This window comes from Lathyrus oleraceus, chromosome 7 (assembly GCF_024323335.1).
Source record: "Lathyrus oleraceus cultivar Zhongwan6 chromosome 7, CAAS_Psat_ZW6_1.0, whole genome shotgun sequence".
Lineage (NCBI taxonomy): Eukaryota > Viridiplantae > Streptophyta > Magnoliopsida > Fabales > Fabaceae > Lathyrus > Lathyrus oleraceus.
In genome coordinates, this window is record NC_066585.1 from 476,852,687 (window position 1) to 476,872,023 (window position 19,337).

The following is a 19,337-nucleotide window of genomic DNA, read 5'->3' on the forward strand; positions in this document are numbered from 1 at the left end:
GCAATGATGTGACATGATATGATGCTATGAGGGATCTTAGGGCAAAAATTGGGGTCTTACACCAATGATTATCGCAAGGAGCATTCAGAAATTGTTTCACAATGCTCACTGCAAATGTAATATCTGGTTTAGTGATTGTAAGATAATTGATTCTATCCACTAGACTTTGATATCTTTTCGGGTCTTGCAATAGCTCCCTCTAACCCATAAGAACCTTGACGTTGGGATCCGTAGGAGTATCAATAGTACAAAAATCAAGTATATCAGTTTCACTTAGGATATTTAGTACATACTTACGTTGGTTAATTACAATTCCTGAATAGGACTGGGCAACTTCAATACCTAAGAAGTATCTGAGTGGATCCAAATATTTTGTCTGAAATATTTTGAAAAGATGAGTTTTTAGTCGCTTGATACTCTATGTATCATCTCCAGTAATAACAATGTCATCAACATAGACCACAAGAAAGATGTGTTGACCGGTGGAGGGATGAAGTAAGAAAGCATAGTGATTAATTTGCTTCATATCTAGTCATACCAAAATGTATCAAGGCAGAGCTAAAGCGACCAAACCAAGCACGTGGGGACTGTTTCAGCCCCTAAAGAGAATGACGAAACCAACAGACAAGTCTAGAATTGCCAGAAACAGTAAAACATGGAGGTTGATCCATATACACTTCTTCCTCCAATTATTTATGTAAAAAGGCATTTTTAATATCCAACTGATGAAGTGGCCAATGATGAATATCAAATATTTCAAGAAAGATACTGATTGGACTAATCTTGGCCACTAGAGTAAAAGTGTCACCATAATCAAGACCAAATATATGTGTATATCCTTTGGCTGTCAAATAGGCTTTGAAACAAACAACCTAACCATATGGTCCAACTTTCACTATATAAACCCATCGACATCCTAAGTTAGTTTTGTCTAGAGGTAAAGTAAAAATGTCCCAAGTGTTATTTGAATGCAATGCATCCATTTTTCCACCATCGCCTGGCGCCAATTGGAATCAGTCATAGTTTCACCTGTAGACTTTGGAATAGACACAGAATCCAAAAGAGACACTAAAGAGACATAGGAAGTAGAAAGACAATCAAAATTTTAAAACATTAGCATTTTTAGGATTAGGATGATGAGATCAAATAACTGGAATAGGGTAAATGGTGCTCTTAACCTTGACATTGAGAGCCAAGGTGAAGCAGATGAAAGGATGTGAGGGGTGTGCCTCATCACTCTTATCCCAGGTCATGGAGAGTATAGAATATCAGAAGGTGTGGGAGTTCAGAAAGTTGGAACTCTCTCCACAAGTTAATGACTCGATAGATCTTGGGTTTTACTCACTATGCATCAACACATGTGGTGTGAGCAAGGTGAGTGACACACAGAATAGTAGGAGATGGACTATATATCTCTTTTGTCTACCAATTGCCTTATTAAAAGGACGTCACCTGCTTGGGGACAAAAATTAAACAATCACAAACATTGCCTCTTAAGGAGGACTTCAGACAGGTGCCTGGCTAAGTAACAAGCCAGGTCTTCCAGACTACATGGAGACAAGAGATTCTACCTCAATGCTAATGCTATCAAAGCAAAGCAATAGCAAGTTCACAAAGGAACTAAAGCAACTATGGTACCTGAAATCAATCAAATATAATCAGTATTCAAGTCACAAAGTCAAAACAGACAAGATAAGAGCCAACAGTCAACACAATCAATCACATGTGCAAAGCACAAAACTCAAATCAAATGAGCTAGCATCCTACAAAACAAACCAAGTTAGTTCATCACAATCAACTAAACCAAACTCAATCAACTTGAATTAATCTTCTTAAAGCAATTGCTTCTTAAACCTGAAAATCAAACTCAAATGTGAGAAGTGAACCCTTAGGCCAAAGCCTAGGGTCAAAGGAGGAGAAAATATTTAAAACAGAACATGAAACTTGATCAAAATCAAGATTTATCAAATAAGAACAAATTCTAGTTGGTCTCATATCAAAACTATTCATCAATTGCATTTCATAAGCAAATCATGTCAAACTAGGCAAGTTAAGAACTCAATGATGTAAACAGAATGAACACAAGCATATCAATACCAAAATGGCTCAATAAATTCCAGAAAAAATCATGCTTAAACAGAACACATTGAATGAGCAACACACAAAATTTCATGGCATTTGGATAAAGGGAAGCAAGTCAATTAAAATCAACAAGTCAAAGAATATTCAAGCAAGCTCATACAAGGCCACAAATCATACATCAACTTCAAGCAATCATAAAATAGAAATCAAACATGAGAAATGATTGAAATCAAAGCCATGACAAACTTCAAGATGTCTATAATACACATGCCAAACTTCAAGTCCATCCAATAAGCCACAAGAATTTCACAAATCATATGATATCATGACTCACAAAATGTCAACAATTGGTCAAACAGGGGAGAAATTCTCAAACAAATAGAAAATGCATTCCAAAATTACAGGAAAAATCACCAGCAAACAAGACATCCCTAAGTATTAGCATGCAAAAATCCAGGGTAATTGGCATAGCATAAGCATGGAAAATAAAATCAAGAACATGAACAAGACATGGTGTGACATACATTGTCACACCTCCAAAGATCACATCATATCTCACAATCCAGAAATGCAAAATCAGCAAACCATATACCAAAATGACCAGGAGATAGTCTAGATCATGCATATAAAATTTCAAGCATTTTGGAGCAAGCATCAAGATTTCATGAAAGAAATAACAAGCATTGTGCAAGAAATGACATGTGAAAACAATCCCTAGGTATTTTAACAATCCAACCGTGCACAAATTTATTAAAAATCATCAAAAAATAAAGGACATGGCAAGGATTATGGCATAAAAAATTTCATATTATTTGGACAAAAAATGAAGGAGTTATGATTTTATTAGTGTGGTGAAAAATAAAATAAAAAAGTGAAATAAGGATGGATGAATATGTGAATAATTGGAAGAAAATAAATGCAAGGCCATGGGATTTTGTGAAACGCGGGGAATCGAACCCCAGGATAATTCAAATGGAGTGCGTTTCTCATTGAAACACTCCGTTTCAATTAATACGTGGCACCACGTGATAGGCGGCATGGCGCACAAACAACTGAAAGCATGCAAACAAGGCCAAGACAGATCTACACGCGATCTGGGAATGAAATTCAACCGAACTCAACGTGTTCTTCAGCATTCATCATCCTCATGAACTTTTTTCCAAAAAAACTCACAAAAATCATATGGATCGAACCAGCATTCAACACATATCATTAATCTAATCGTGATTCATCCTAATTTTACGCACAGCAGAAGATTCGATAGGAACAAGTTTCATCATGCAAACTTAAAATCAAGATATCTTGCTCAATATTCAATGGAATCGCACGATTTAACTTGCAGCATGCTCTACATACTAAGATCTATCAAAGCCATAACCTAATTTCATGAATTAGCTCGGTCGAAACTTACCTGGATGATGATGCAGCAGCTGGATTTGTGTGAATTTGGCTTGGAGATGTTGAAACAGATCTTCAGTAATGTTTGGATGAAGGTATGGAACCAATGCTTTAGCTCAAAACAGCTTGAATCAGTATAAATCTCCAACTGCCATGTGAACCTTCAATGTTCAAAACCCACGATCTAGCATGAATTTTCCACAATTCTCCTTCAACGGATGTTCAACACTTCCTGCAAATCAAGATCAGCACAAGAACAAGCAAAACGAATGATGAATTTTGATGAACCAAGTGAAAAAAAGTTTGGGAAGATTTTGAGAGAATTTGAGATTTTCTGTTTTGGATCTGAGATTGTGATTGGTGATTTCGAAATTCTGTTACAATTAAGACTATATAGTACCTGTTAATCCAACTGTTAAACATGATTAGCAACAAATGAAGTGAATTAGTGAAATGAAGCTTGTTATGCAATTTGGCAAAAATGCCCTTTTGATCATGCAGCCAATGGAACAGTAGAAAACCAGTTGAAGCAAGTCCAAATTTCTGTTTTGAAGCTATTGGAAGTGGTTTGGAATGAAAATCATGTGTATTTTTCAAAATGGCTTTTTTCCCACCAAAATTTAAATGGTTCACTTGAAAAATGACCTTTTTATGTGATGATTTTTAATGAAATGTAATGATGGATTATGATAAAGCATGTCAAATGGGATTTGCTCAAAAAAGAATCACATGATTTGGCCAAATGGTTCAAGAGTTATGCCTCCTTGAAGTTCAACTTTTCTTGAAAATGATTTGATCATAACTTGCCAACCATAAATGAGAAATGGATGTTCTTGGACTTTTTGGAAAGGCAAGAGCAAGATCTTCAACTTTCATGTTGGACAAATTTTGATTTGAAGCTTTCTTGATGATGTAATTTTGAGGAGAAGACCTTTCCATTTTTGGCAGTTGGAAATTACAGGTCACTTGCTATTTTGGGAAACTTCTTGTCTGACCTCCAATTCCTCAATGATGATGTTTGACATGTTATATGAGGCTTGTATGGACATGAATGAGACCTTTCAAACCATTTCCCACCATCAAATCTCTGATTAAATGCACAGTTGACCACAGTTGACTTTGCTAGGGTTTTGGTTGACTGAGCCATGTTTTGATGAATTCCAAGCCCTTACCACTTGAGATCTTGATACCAAATGATACCATAACTCATATGAATCTCTTATGAATGATCATGGTGCCCAAATTCTTCAAGAATGGCCACCATCCATGGCTCAATGACTTGACTTTGACTGATTGACTGTTGATTGCTTCAGCTGCAAGTAACAAGGTTAGATGACAATATTTTTGTACTTTTTGTTAGTAAACAAATGAAAAGCAATGATATACAAATGCTAAACATGCTTGGTGATCAAGAACCACACTCAAAATATAACCCACCCACAAGGAGGGAGGCAAGGTGTACAATGATCCTTGAGGCAATGATGTGACATGATATGATGCTATGAGGGATCTTAGGGCAAAAATTGGGGTCTTACACCAATGATTATCGCAAGGAGCATTCAGAAATTGTTTCACAATGCTCACTGCAAATGTAATATCTGGTTTAGTGATTGTAAGATAATTGATTCTATCCACTAGACTTTGATATCTTTTCGGGTCTTGCAATAGCTCCCTCTAACCCATAAGAACCTTGACGTTGGGATCCGTAGGAGTATCAATAGTACAAAAATCAAGTATATCAGTTTCACTTAGGATATTTAGTACATACTTACGTTGGTTAATTACAATTCCTGAATAGGACTGGGCAACTTCAATACCTAAGAAGTATCTGAGTGGATCCAAATATTTTGTCTGAAATATTTTGAAAAGATGAGTTTTTAGTCGCTTGATACTCTATGTATCATCTCCAGTAATAACAATGTCATCAACATAGACCACAAGAAAGATGTGTTGACCGGTGGAGGGATGAAGTAAGAAAGCATAGTGATTAATTTGCTTCATATCTAGTCATACCAAAATGTATCAAGGCAGAGCTAAAGCGACCAAACCAAGCACGTGGGGACTGTTTCAGCCCCTAAAGAGAATGACGAAACCAACAGACAAGTCTAGAATTGCCAGAAACAGTAAAACATGGAGGTTGATCCATATACACTTCTTCCTCCAATTATTTATGTAAAAAGGCATTTTTAATATCCAACTGATGAAGTGGCCAATGATGAATATCAAATATTTCAAGAAAGATACTGATTGGACTAATCTTGGCCACTAGAGTAAAAGTGTCACCATAATCAAGACCAAATATATGTGTATATCCTTTGGCTGTCAAATAGGCTTTGAAACAAACAACCTAACCATATGGTCCAACTTTCACTATATAAACCCATCGACATCCTAAGTTAGTTTTGTCTAGAGGTAAAGTAAAAATGTCCCAAGTGTTATTTGAATGCAATGCATCCATTTTTCCACCATCGCCTGGCGCCAATTGGAATCAGTCATAGTTTCACCTGTAGACTTTGGAATAGACACAGAATCCAAAAGAGACACTAAAGAGACATAGGAAGTAGAAAGACAATCAAAATTTTAAAACATTAGCATTTTTAGGATTAGGATGATGAGATCAAATAACTTTTCGTAATGTTATTGTAAGGTCAAATTCAGGTGACATAACTGGAGGAGCAATTGGAGCAGGAAATGGTGTTGGTGGTTCAATATCATCTCTAAACTTTGATGCACGGGGTGTATGTTGCTGGTAGACATGCAATGGAGGTGTAATGGGTATCAGGATGATGAAAGGGATATCTCTAACATTTGAATTTCAATTCTCATCGGGTGACATAGAGGAAAATAAGAATTGGGAACTTTCAAAGAATGTAACATTGGAGGAAACAATGTATCATTGAAGTTGGGGATAAAAATAACCATATCCTTTTTGTATACGTGATTAGCCTAGAAAATACATTTGAAAGATTTGACATAAAGTGTGTCTTTACCTGGACTGAGGTCATGAACAAAGCGTGTGCAACCAAAGACACGAAGAGGAATGAGGTAGAGATCTTATTGCGATTCAAGATAGAGTGTGGAATTTGATCTTGAAGGACCGATGAAGGAATTTGGTTGATAAGGTGACAAGCTGTGAGGAGAGCATCCCCCAAAAAACGAGAAGGTACATTAAGGTGAAGTAAAAGAGTTCATGCAGTTTCAACTAAATGACGATTCTTCCATTCAGGGACACTGTTTTGTTGTGGTGTCTGAGCACATGATGATTGGTGAATAATTCCCTGTGATGTTAAAAAGATTGAAACTGGGATTACATATATTCATGAACATTATCAGCTCGTAAAATTTTAATGGAAGTGTCAAACTAGTTTTTAATTTCAGCATAAAACTCTTGGAACATATGGAAAAGATATGAACGATTTTTCATTATAAATAACCAAGTAAATCGTGAAAAATAATTGATGAAACTTACAAAGTAATAATATCCTAAAGTTGTCTTGACATGACTAGGACCCCAAATATCGGAATGAACTAAATAAAAACGTGATCAAACACTTTTAGGAACTAAAATATGAATTTTATTAAGGCTAAGGTGACCCAAACGTTGATGTGTAAGGTCTCGAGAAGTAATAAAATCACATGCCACTGATGGGGATAGATGATATAATCCTATGAACACACTCTCTGACCAATGCCCGTCATGTATGTCTGTCATACGGTGAACTGACTTTATGTGTTTTTGCTTTGGAAAGCAAATGTCGCGGTTAGCAAGAGTCGCCACCGACTTTTCTTTTATCCAATAAGGAAAGGTGGAAAAGAACAGGAAAGACCTTGATTAGATTTTGGGTTCGGGAGGTACATTATACAAAGGGAAGGTGTTAGCACCCTTTGTATCCATGGTTATCCATGGGCTCTTAATTGCTTGATCACTTATGTTTTTCTTGTCTGAAAAAGTGTGTGAGAGCTGTTTAGAAAATGTTTTGAAAAGAGAGTTTAACTTTGTAATGATTCTTGTACGAATGTATACAAAGTATTTATCTCGTTTAATTTTGAAAGTTGTTTAGAAAAATATAACTTGACAATGATTCTAGTACGAATGTATGCCAAGTGGTGATTTTCTAATGGAGGTTTTGAAAAGTGTGAGGTGTGAAAAGTAGTTTTAGTTGTGAGCAAGCATTTAGGAGTTATACCTACCCAAGGTCTTTATGGACATTTCCTATCCTTATGAGGGTAAAACTGTCCTTACTATTGAGAAGTAAGTAGTTTTATCCTTTGGATGTAAAAGGGTCATCGTAGGGTCATCGATTGGTCATTGAAGGCAACATTTGTAAGGATACCTTAGCATTCGAAGGGACGATCATCATTTAACCGTAGGCTATACCGAAGGGTCATCGAGGGACAAAGGCAACATTCGAGGGACTATGATTTATTTTATAGGGACATGATGATTTAATCGAAGGGTCTTTGCTAAGTGTATCCCCACATTCGCGGGACATGACCATAATACCGTAATATCGTAGGGTAACAAAGAGAAGTCCAAGATCGCATATTTAAAGGCAAAGTTTTACAATTAATTAGATAGCCGTAATCGATTAAGTAATTAGGTCCACATTAAAATCGACGAAATCAATACATTAAAATCAGCTAGGGAATTTAGGATGAATCTCCACATAAAAATTAAGTAATTCAGAATCCATCTCCATAAGGGTATCCCACACATAAAGTGGAATACCTAGCCGGCCGTTTCCTCGGGAATATGTAAGCCTTTACACAATTCAGTACACGGGTTAGAACATCGAGATAAAGTACAATTGAAAATTGCACCACAACATAAAAACAACAGTCATAAAGTCAGGTCAAATGATGCAGAATTATAATAAATCTTGATTAGTTAAACATAAGGCAGAACAGAAAAGAAACAAAACAGCCACTGTCCCGTTCGCTCCTGCTTCGCCTAGCGAAAGCTTAGCGAATGCTCGCTACAGGCTCGCTTAGCGATGTGCTAGCGAGCTGCTACGGGTTTTGAGTTTGATAACAGCATGATTCCGGCACCCTGAACTTTATGGCATTTAATTACAGGAATAGCATGGACAAACATTCAGGATATTCAGGCATACTTAAATTCACATGTGAAATCAAATTACATATCCGAAAATTGAATCATGATGCCTTATGTATGTAGCGATTACCGATTAAAAGCATAAAACAGTAGAGATGCGCAAACCTGTTTGCAATGGAATTGCAGCTTTGGATTGGCAAATCGGGTCGAATTGGGCGGAGGCAACCTTGGTGCGGATGAGCGGCCTTCAGGGTTTCTTTACTCGGAATTCTCTGAGTTGGTCTCCAGGGTTTCTGTCCGTCCTTCTCTGTTTTCGTCCCCCTTTTTCTGACTGAAGCTTGGCTATTTATAATGCTTTTGTTGTGACCTAATGGGCTCAGAATGAAGCCCGAAAATTCTGATATATCGCAAGCTTCGCTAGGCGAGCGTTGTAGCGAAGGGTTCGCTAGGCGAAGGATTTGCTCGCCTAGCGAGCAGGCCATCTGTGACCTAATGGGCTCAGAATGAAGCCCAATAATTCTGGTATTCGCAAGCTTCGCTAGGCGAAGGAGTTGCTCGCCTAGCGAGCAAGCTAGTTTTGGCCTTTTTCTGGATTGGGCCTGTTGTGAGCTGGGCTTTTGTTCCTTTAAGGTCAGTGCGTTGCAGAATAAGTTGGAGTGCTTCGAGAAATGCCTTGTGATATTAACGGGCAAATTTTGGGGTATGACAGCTGCCCCTGTTCAATATTCTTGAACCGAGAGAGTTAGAATGGTATGTATGCCATTCGTGGTCTGGAGGTGGAAGATTATTGAACACTAGATTGCCCCAAAAATTTGCACTTATTAATCGAAAGTTGGTCTTGATGGAGGTGGGCTTAAAGATTCCATCCAGGAAGTTTGATGATGAGAGCTTCAAATTGTGTCGTACGTTAGACGATATCTAAAGCCATGGGTATCATACCGGGTCATACGCTAGACCGTATATTGAGTCCTCCATTATGCTGTCGACTTCGCTGGGGAGTCAGAGTGTGTTATACGCTGCTGGGGATAAGGGATCAGACTGGATCATACGCTAGACCGTATCTGAATAGCAGAGTGAGTTGTTCATTAGGCGGATGGCTTTGCTGGGGAGGAAAGATCTGAATGGATCGTACGCTAGATCGTATCTGAGTTGCAAGATGAGCTGTCCATTAGGCTGTATCTGAGGATGAAAGGGGTAGTCGTACGCTAGACTACACTTCAGAATGTACCGTACGCCAGGTAGCCTGTGAGGAGATGAACATCCGAATGGGTCGTACGCTAGACCGTCTCTGAGCAGAATGGGCCGTCCGTTAGGCTGAATCTGATTACGAAAAGGGGGGTAGTCACACGCTAGACTACACTTCAGAAATGTACCGTACGCTAGGTAGTATCTGAGGGAATGAACATTTGAATGGGCCGTACGCTAGACCGTCTTGAAATAGTTGAAGGAATCATATGTTGGGCTGAATCAGAGTGAACCGTAAGCTAGGTTATATCCGATGATATTTGTTGTGTTTGCAGTAAATGTCTGGGATGAGTTTAAAGATGCCCTCGTTAGGAGGATGTCAGAGCTAGCCAGACTGAATATTCATATGGATTATATCTGAAAGATGTCTCTGAATCTCGAATGTAATCGATGAAGATATCCGTCTGAATGGATCTTTACTTTGACTGTATCGGGAGGATAATTAACCTGAAAAATAAAGTTAGCTTTATGCCATGTCATGATGCATGGGATGTTTTATGCTTCTGAACATAAATGCGGTCAATGTATGCATGTGCATGTTATGAAATGATGTAATGAATGAATTATGCGTCTGAAATAAATGCGAACATTGTATGCATGTATGTGATGTGAAATGATGTAATGAATGCACTATGCATCTGAAACGTTCTTCCAGGGGACTCTACTGGGGAAATAAATCTCAGTCTTCTGGTCGGAGATATTTGTATTGATGATCCTTTCTTAGCTGGGGGATACTTGATTTCTGTCTGACGATGGAAACACTCAACAGAGCCTGGCTGGGGATAGAAGAGATGACCAGTCTGTCTGGTGATGCCGACCTCTTCTGGAAATAGCCAGTTTTTATTGGGGAACAGGATTTGTAACCGGACTTGTTGGAAAGCATGGTTAGACCTTATCTTCGACCCTAAAGTCTTTCAGTAACTGTTATTGCTATTTTATGTATGTATTTTTGGTAAACATTGATCATATTCAAATGCATATATCAATTCAAATTAAATCAATGGACGTTTATGCAAACAAAACAGAGAAAGTAAAACAAAAGCGTCTTTTTGGAAGATGAAATGGTATCGACTTTGAAAGAGGGCCTATAGACAGGCAATTCGTGTACAGGGAGATAGAAATCCTAGTGAGAGGAAAGTGTCAAGGAAACAAAGAGAAAGCTATGCAGAAAAAGTCCCATCGATTTTAATTCCACTACTGTCATTATGTCTTCAAGCCTCTCATCTCCTGCAGTCGGATAAAAGTGATTGGCTTGTTCAGTCCCTTGAACTTGGGTGAAGCTGACCGAGAACGGGGCATAGTCATACGCTTTAATCCCTAATTTTTGCCTGGACCGCCTTTTCAGGTTTTCAGTCCACCAGGATACCCTTTTTTGCCCAAGCCGCCTTTTCAGGTTTTCGACTTGCTGGGTGTACATGCGTAGTATTTTTTTAACTATGTCCGTGTTCACGGGATGCGGGGATTCTTCGTCATCCATTGTAGCAAGTATCATGGCTCCACCAGAGAATACCTTCTTAACTATAAATGGCCCTTCGTATGTGGGAGTCCATTTGCCTCTAGAATCACCTTGTGGTAGAATGATACGCTTTATTACCAAGCTGCCACTTCGGAATTATGGTGTTTTATTTTGAACTGCGTGCAAAGTTCAGTAATCATCTTGTTGTTCAGATTAGCACCATTATCAGTGATAGCTCTTTCAGGAGACAACAGGTTTTCTCAAATAGATATTTGATAGAATCCATCTTAAAATAAAGCGGTATGATTCAACATATACTGTCTTAGTCGGCGAGCAGCCCAGGCCAAAGCACAACAAGCTTTCTCGAGCTGTGAGTATCTTGTTTCACAGTCGGTACCTTTTTGCTAAGGTGGTATATTGCATGCTCTTTTCGACCAGACTCGTCATGTTTCCCCAGCACACCCTATTGAATTTTCTAACACGGTTAAATACATGATTAGAGGTCCTCCTTCAATTGGTGGCATCAGAATTGGAGGTTCTTGGAGATACTTCTTGATTTTGTCTCAGTAATTTGGAGATGGATTTGCAAGTAGCGGTCAAATGGGAGCTAAATCGGGCGACGTGGTCCAGATTCACAATTTCGATCGATGCCTCATGCGGCTGAATAGTCCTTTCTTCTTGCAGTAGTCTGGCAAGTTCTCAAGTACTTCACAATCTTCCTCACTTCCATCCTCGGCTTGGTAGATCGGATTTTCAAAGTCATAATGAACAGTAGCAGAATTACTATCAATAGGATCCAGAGTGAATATGGATCGGTAATTTGTTACGTGAGTGTGTGTAAGAATACATAGCTTTGTTTAAAAGATGACAGGAAGGATAAAGAGCGCAATATTTGAATGCAAAAAGTCCATTGATTCATTAAATGTGAATATGCTTATGAAAATGACAAACATTTAACCAAATTTGATACATTAGATGAGCAATAACAATTACTCCTGACTAAAGGAAATCAGGATAGTGTCTTCAGCCTTCCAATTATTGAGTCCGTCACCAATTGTTGGGAAAATCCAACTATCCAAGTCATAATCGTTATCAGTATCTTCCATAGCATTGACAGTCTCGTCATGATTAGGCAGAGGAGTAGGGATGACATTAGGAGTCTCCGGAGGATCAGAGGTAGCCGCCTGTATCTTTCCACTTCGAATGCCGCGTTCAACATGCTCACCCGTTAATATAAGTTCAGTGAAACCCGACGAGGAACTCCTCAATAGATGGTTGTAGAATGGGCCAGTCAGTGTGCTCATGAACATGTCCATTAATTCTCGATCAGTCATGGGGGGTTTGACTCTGCCAGCCAAATCTCTCCATTTTTGAGCATATTCTTTGAAGCTTTCTTTAGAGCCCATAGTCATATTCTGCAACTGTAGCCGAGTAGGCGCCAATTCAGAATTGTATTGGTAGTGCTTGTAGAAAGTTGTCGCTAAATCAGTCCAGGTGTGGATGTTAGAGCTCTCGAGCTGATAATACCATTCCAACTGCGTGCCAGACAGACTCTCTTGGAAGAAATGGATCCATAGTTTCCTATCAGTGGTATACGGCTGAATCTTTCTCACATAAGCTCTTAGATGCATCTGAGGACAAGATGCCCCATCGTATATAGTGAAAGTGGGGACCTTGAATTTGCGGGGAATGACCACATCAGAGACTAGACCCAAGCTTTCGAGATCCAGACCGGGAGCCTTTTGACCCTCCATAGCTAGCATGCGTTCTTCCAGCAACTTATACTTATCATCTTTTGGAGAGTATTGTTCACTCTCATAATCTTCGTCCTCCTGGCTGAAAGGATCAGCATTCTCATCTTCTGAATCATTCTCTGTCTCCTCTTCTTGATCCTTCGGAATTCTAATCTTGACTCCTGCGGCCTGTCCTTTAAGCCTTCTTCCCGGGTTAATGTAACTCACAGGTTTCTTGTCTTTTTTCTTCTCGAGCAAGAGAGCCTTCAGTTCCTCCTGCCCCTTGGATAAGTTCAAGATCATCTCCTGGAATTGAGCATTCTGAGCTTGGAGATCTTTGACAGCTTGTTCGAGGTCCATTTTTCTGTTTGGAGGAAAACCGTGAGAACATTGATCCCTTTAGAGTACCTGTTATGCAATGTGATGTTATGCTATGCAATGTATGAAATGTTTTCAATGTTTAAAGTCCTTGAAATGGCTAGTACCAAGCCACGATGTTATGATGTTATGATGTCATGATGTTAAGTAAACAACAAGCACAAACAAGTCACACAACGATCATTCCTAGGTTTTAAGGCTTGCATGAGTTCCATAGGTAAGTACCCTCCCCCCTGAAGTTTGGTTGGTTCAACCTATCCTAGAATAGTAACCGGGTTCTAGAAGGATCTCCAATCATCGACCTTTCCTTAAGTCCACTTCAGTGCAACACCAAGTGGTTGACCGAAGCTTCCCTAAAGTCCAATCTCAAAGAGTGTAGTATCAAGTCTCAACCAACCTCAGTCGGAACCGAAGCCAGTTATCTCACTACTTTCTAATGGCTAGGATGAGTCAATTAGGGTTCTAAAGGTCTGGTTAATGCTTTAATGACACCACGCGGAAGCCAAATTTTTCCTCAAGTAAACATGAGGAACATCAGGACATCCAAAGTGTCACATTAACCGTAGCCATCATTTTGACCATTCCAGTATACGCCGGGTATTCGCGATGATCTATTGCTACTTACCTAAGGTACACTAGATCCGGGTGTAGGATCTTTCACTCAAGCATAAAATACCCAAGCAATCCCTTAAAAGTAAATCAGACAATTTGAATAAGTGATCTTGTTTTTTTAAGGTAACCTCTCTTTATTTTCCCCAGCAGAGTCGCCAGTTCGGAATTACGGTGAACTGACTTTATGTGTTTTTGCTTTGGAAAGCAAATGTCGTGGTTAGCAAGAGTCGCCACCGACTTTTCTTTTATCCAATAAGGAAAGGTGGAAAAGAACAGGAAAGACCTTGATTAGATTTTGGGTTCGGGAGGTACATTATACAAAGGGAAGGTGTTAGCACCCTTTGTATCCATGGTTATCCATGGGCTCTTAATTGCTTGATCACTTATGTTTTTCTTGTCTGAAAAAGTGTGTGAGAGCTGTTTAGAAAATGTTTTGAAAAGAGAGTTTAACTTTGTAATGATTCTTGTACGAATGTATACAAAGTATTTATCTCATTTAATTTTGAAAGTTGTTTAGAAAAATATAACTTGACAATGATTCTAGTACGAATGTATGCCAAGTGGTGATTTTCTAATGGAGGTTTTGAAAAGTGTGAGGTGTGAAAAGTAGTTTTAGTTGTGAGCAAGCATTCAGGAGTTATACCTACCCAAGGTCTTTATGGACATTTCCTATCCTTATGAGGGTAAAACTGTCCTTACTATTGAGAAGTAAGTAGTTTTATCCTTTGGATGTAAAAGGGTCATCGTAGGGTCATCGATTGGTCATTGAAGGCAACATTTGTAAGGATAACTTAGCATTCGAAGGGACGATCATCATTTAACCGTAGGCTATACCGAAGGGTCATCGAGGGACAAAGGCAACATTCGAGGGACTATGATTTATTTTATAGGGACATGATGATTTAGTCGAAGGGTCTTTGCTAAGTGTATCCCCACATTCGCGGGACATGATCATAATACCGTAATATCGTAGGGTAACAAAGAGAAGTCCAAGATCGCATATTTAAAGGCAAAGTTTTACAATTAATTAGATAGCCGTAATCGATTAAGTAATTAGGTCCACATTAAAATCGACGAAATCAATACATTAAAATCAGCTAGGGAATTTAGGATGAATCTCCACATAAAAATTAAGTAATTCAGAATCCATCTCCATAAGGGTATCCCACACATAAAGTGGAATACCTAGCCGGCCGTTTCCTCGGGAATATGTAAGCCTTTACACAATTCAGCACACGGGTTAGAACATCGAGATAAAGTACAATTGAAAATTGCACCACAACATAAAAACAACAGTCATAAAGTCAGGTCAAATGATGCAGAATTATAATAAATCTTGATTAGTTAAACATAAGGCAGAACAGAAAAGAAACAAAACAGCCACTGTCTCGTTCGCTCCTGCTTCGCCTAGCGAAAGCTTAGCGAATGCTCGCTACAGGCTCGCTTAGCGATGTGCTAGCGAGCTGCTACGGGTTTTGAGTTTGATAGCAGCATGATTCCGGCACCCTGAACTTTATGGCATTTAATTACAGGAATATCATGGACAAACATTCAGGATATTCAGGCATACTTAAATTCACATGTGAAATCAAATTACATATCCGAAAATTGAATCATGATGCCTTATGTATGTAGCGATTACCGATTAAAAGCATAAAACAGTAGAGATGCGAAAACCTGTTTGCAATGGAATTGCAGCTTTGGATTGGCAAATCGGGTCGAATTGGGCGGAGGCAACCTTGGTGCGGATGAGCGGCCTTCAGGGTTTCTTTACTCGGAATTCTCTGAGTTGGTCTCCAGGGTTTCTGTCCGTCCTTCTCTGTTTTCGTCCCCCTTTTTCTGACTGAAGCTTGGCTATTTATAATGCTCTTGTTGTGACCTAATGGGCTCAGAATGAAGCCCGAAAATTCTGATATATCGCAAGCTTCGCTAGGCGAGCGTTGTAGCGAAGGGTTCGCTAGGCGAAGGATTTGCTCGCCTAGCGAGTAGGCCATCTGTGACCTAATGGGCTCAGAATGAAGCCCAATAATTCTGGTATTCGCAAGCTTCGCTAGGCGAAGGAGTTGCTCGCCTAGCGAGCAAGCTAGTTTGGGCCTTTTTTTGGATTGGGCCTGTTGTGAGCTGGGCTTTTGTTCCTTTAAGGTCAGTGCCTTGCAGAATAAGTTGGAGTGCTTCGAGAAATGCCTTGTGATATTAACGGGCAAATTTTGGGGTATGACAATGTCGATCTTGGCAATAAATATAATTATCATTAAAAAGGACTGAACAATCAAGAGTACGAGTGAGCTTGGTAAAAATATTAGATTAAAAGGACAATCAAGAATGTAAAGTACAGAGTCTAAAGACATGTTTGGAAGTGGGTATCCATGACCAAGGCCTTTAACCTTAATTTTAGATCATTCCACCACAATGACAGAAGGCAAAGAATCATATTAGGACAAGTGAGATAAATGATATTTATTATCAGTCGTATGATCAGAGGCACCAACGTCAAGGATCCAAGAACCAAGGGAAGATGTAGAGATAAAGACTACATGATTACCAGACTGAGGAATAACGGCGGATAATGATGGTCGATGGACTACTTTAAGTTGAAGGAAATCATTATAGTTAATGGAGGGAATATTAACATCTTTAGTGATAATCGGTTGAGAAACAAAAACAACATGTGGTTGTCGTTGTTTTTCTCTTCCCTTTGTACGACATTCAACTTTAATATGACTGTAATGTTTGCAATAGTTACAATGAATACCTTGGTGTTGACCACTGCGTCCTCCATTTTTTCCACCATGACCATGGTAGTGGGAAGAAAGAACATATTATTCATTGGGAGATGGAGTAGAAACCGGTCCAAAAGCATAAGTTGTAGCTAAGTCAACCGTTGTTCACTAAATGCTTCATAGTTAGGAACAATGGATCATTATAAAATCTGGTGACGAACGAAATCAAGTTCTGGTGGTAGTCCGACAAGTGCCATGATCATGAAATACTTACTGCATTGTTCAACTGAGTTGTTTTATCTTTTGTAAAAGGCATTATGGTTGTGAAATTTTCCTTAAACGCATCATGCTTACTCATATAGGCTTGCATATCTATATTCTCCAATTTCAAAGAGTTAAGTTTTAGGATGATATTTTGGGGACAAATCGATCCGGAAGAGGCGATTCCAACAATATAGGCATCTCGCCAGAAGGTTGTCGGGAACGACGAGCCTAATGGCCTGCAGTGCCGATTGTTAAAGATTTAACAATCCATGGTTCAAAAATCACTAGTTTTAATTTAATTGTATACCATTCAAAACCTATTAAGCTATATATGAAGCATATACAAGTGATATTTTATTTAATATGCTTGCTTTCCATAACTTTTAGAAATAGGACCATGAAAGCAAATTTAGAGCAATGTGTCCAAGAAGCAAATTACATAAAGTGACATACATAATAACATTACAAGTACTGTATGAATATACATGCGCAGCTTATTTATAGAAGTTGGATATATCACACATGACACGAAATTCATGATGATGAGAGGCTGAAAACTATGCCGCTGCAGCTTGGTAATTAGAACTTGATGTTCCGCCCAACTCAGAATGAAAAGACCATGAAAGAACTTCATGTGCTGCAGATCCTGGTGCTACAAATCCTGCTCCAGTGGTAGCTGAGATACCAATCCTTACCCACTCAGGAACAACATCCTTTAAAGACACAACGTCACTAAGGGTATAACTAAATAAATTAGGATAAGTTAAATCAACATTTAACACATTAGTAGCAACATGAAATTTTATCACAACATTAGCCTGTCCACGATTCCGCAGAATCCACGACGCAATACTTTTGGAATGGATAGAGTTAACATTAATTCCAATATGTCTATCTCCGTTTCTTGGATCCCAGGGAGGATTATAGAAAGTGTCAAATTCGACGGCAACAATGCGAATAGATTGAGAATCAACCCTATTGAAAACTCCGAGATACTCACCACCACTTTGCGGCCTAGTATGTACCGGTGCGATGAAGAAGGCCAATCCGTCGGCTGGGTTAAAAGTTCTCTATACATTTATAACAAAAGTGAAGGAAGTATTAAAATCAACAACATTAGTTTGTGAATGGAAAACAAAGTTTGGAGACAAAATTAGTTTGGATTACGAAAAATGTGAATGAACGTGTTGAACTTTTATAGACAAATTTGTATAACTTTTGCCCACAATTGAAAAAAGTAATCATGGTGAAATGTTATAAGTTATCCCCATGATTATTAATAGTAATCATGGTGAAAAATGCTCCTTTTAAATTAAAACATACTAAAATATAGTTTATTTTCCTTCATAACAGAACAACGCCCTAGCGAAAAGCCTCAAGAATAGAACAACGCCCTAGTGAAAAACTATCTCCATAAACCTATGAAGCATCTTTTCTTCACTAACTTTCATTATATCTTTTCCAACTCATAATCAAGAGAAAAAAAAAGACAAAACGCACAAGAAGGATACATGAAACTCATTTCTTTAACTCTTATTTTTCATATTTTTGGTACATGAAATGTTTCACCACTATTCATGTTACAATAATGTTGTTATTGTTGTTGTTGTTGTTGTTAGTGTTGAGACTCTAAGCTATAGAGTTTTAATGTTGCATCATGTTGTTTAGATTGAGATTGAATGTTATATTTTTTTTGCTTTTGTTGAGATAAGTAATAGGTTTATTGTTGATGCTATTGTTGTTTTATTGAGTTTAAGATTGTTGTTATTGTTGTTTAGTTATTGTGACTTAGCAATGTTTTTAATGTTATATATTGTTGTGATTAAGAGTGTGAGTGAGAGTGAGATTTTTTAATATTTTGTGTTATTTAGAATATTATATGTAATTGTTGTTGTTTTGTTGTTGTGACTTAGTAATGTTTTGTTTTTAATAAAGTGACTTAGTAAAATTTATGAACTTAGCAAAGTTTTCATTCAAGATGCATGCTTTTACAAGGATTTGATTTAAATTTCAAAAAGTATTATGGATTGTTGTTGGATAAAAGCTAATAGATTAAGTCCGGTATATGAGAAATGAGTTATTGAATTTTTTAATTTCGCAGAAAGAAAACTTCCTGACAACATTGGAATCTTTTATTGTCTTCGTGTTATATTTGAAATATCAAAATTTTTGAAAGAAAAAAAAGCAATATTCAACCACCTATGTCGTGATGGAATTAATCAATATTATATAATATGGATGTGGCACGGTGAAATCGATAAAAATCAAATTGCGACCTCACATGGACATTAAGTTGATGAAGATATGGATGATCAACTAGAAGATATGATATGTGATATTGGAGAAAATTCTTTTAGGAAATCCAATGTGTATGATACTTTATACAGCGACAA

The 19,337-nt window shown here is 38.1% G+C and overlaps 1 pseudogene; it reads right to left on the minus strand.

The window, feature by feature from the left end:
- Nucleotides 1-17,501: 17,501 nt before the first annotated feature.
- LOC127100915 (lectin-like) lies at nt 17,502-18,074 on the minus strand (annotated as a pseudogene).
- Between the last annotated feature and the right edge of the window lie 1,263 nt (nt 18,075-19,337).